Below are 674 nucleotides of genomic sequence, written 5' to 3'. Positions count from 1 at the left end.
CCGGAGCCCGGGCGGTTGTCCCCGTCTCCGCCGGTGAGGAGGTGTGGAGGCGCCTCACCGCGAGGGCTATTAGCCACCCGCCCCTCACCGCCCCTAGCCGGGAAGCGCCGGCACCGCCCCGGCGAAGTCAGGGACAGCCGCGGACTTGTGTGCCTCGCAGCCTCGGCTTTGGATTTTAAGGGCACGGAGGAGAGAATTAACCGCGCCGCAAGGTAAGAGCTAAATCGAAGCTTGAGACTGCCTAGAAGAATAATTTAAAGCAGACGTTGGGAATGGTAGGGGTTAAACCGAGTTACGTGCCCCGCAGGGGTCTCCACGCAATTGCACCGCCGGGCTGGGGTGCCGGTCGGAGAGGAGCGGCGCTGCCGGCGCCTACTGGAGAGGCCGGAAGCCGGAGGGAGCGCCTAGTCCTTACACTTTTTGAAACCTATTGGAAATACTTGTCGGGCTGGGTCGTTTCGCTTGTCCAGGCTGCTTCACAGGGTGGGTTATTTTTCCCCCTCTGAGATTTTTTTCCCCCATTAGCACTGCGGACCCACTCCCTTGTTGCCATAGAGAACTGTGGACACCTGGAAAGCAGCTAGGACGGGTGGTAGGTGAGCCCGGCGCAGGTGGGCAGGTGACGGTTGCGGCGGCATCCGGCAGGCGGATCCCGGGCGCGTGGAGCCCACACA

The 674-nt window shown here is 62.5% G+C and overlaps 1 protein-coding gene across 2 annotated transcripts in view; it reads left to right on the top strand.

Annotated features, from left to right (window-relative positions):
- Positions 1–6: 6 nt before the first annotated feature.
- Lingo2 (leucine rich repeat and Ig domain containing 2) overlaps positions 7–674 on the top strand; it is a 1157994-nt gene continuing 1157326 nt past the window's right edge. For both annotated transcript variants that reach the window (XR_004515393.1, XM_033759063.1), the window contains exon 1: positions 7–212. The gene's annotated coding sequence lies outside the window, so the exon portion shown is untranslated. The remainder of the gene's footprint in view (positions 213–674) is intronic.

This window comes from Fukomys damarensis, unplaced genomic scaffold (assembly GCF_012274545.1).
Source record: "Fukomys damarensis isolate Sample0158 unplaced genomic scaffold, DMR_v1.0_HiC HiC_scaffold_36, whole genome shotgun sequence".
Lineage (NCBI taxonomy): Eukaryota > Metazoa > Chordata > Mammalia > Rodentia > Bathyergidae > Fukomys > Fukomys damarensis.
This window is presented reverse-complemented; position numbering and strand designations above follow the sequence as displayed.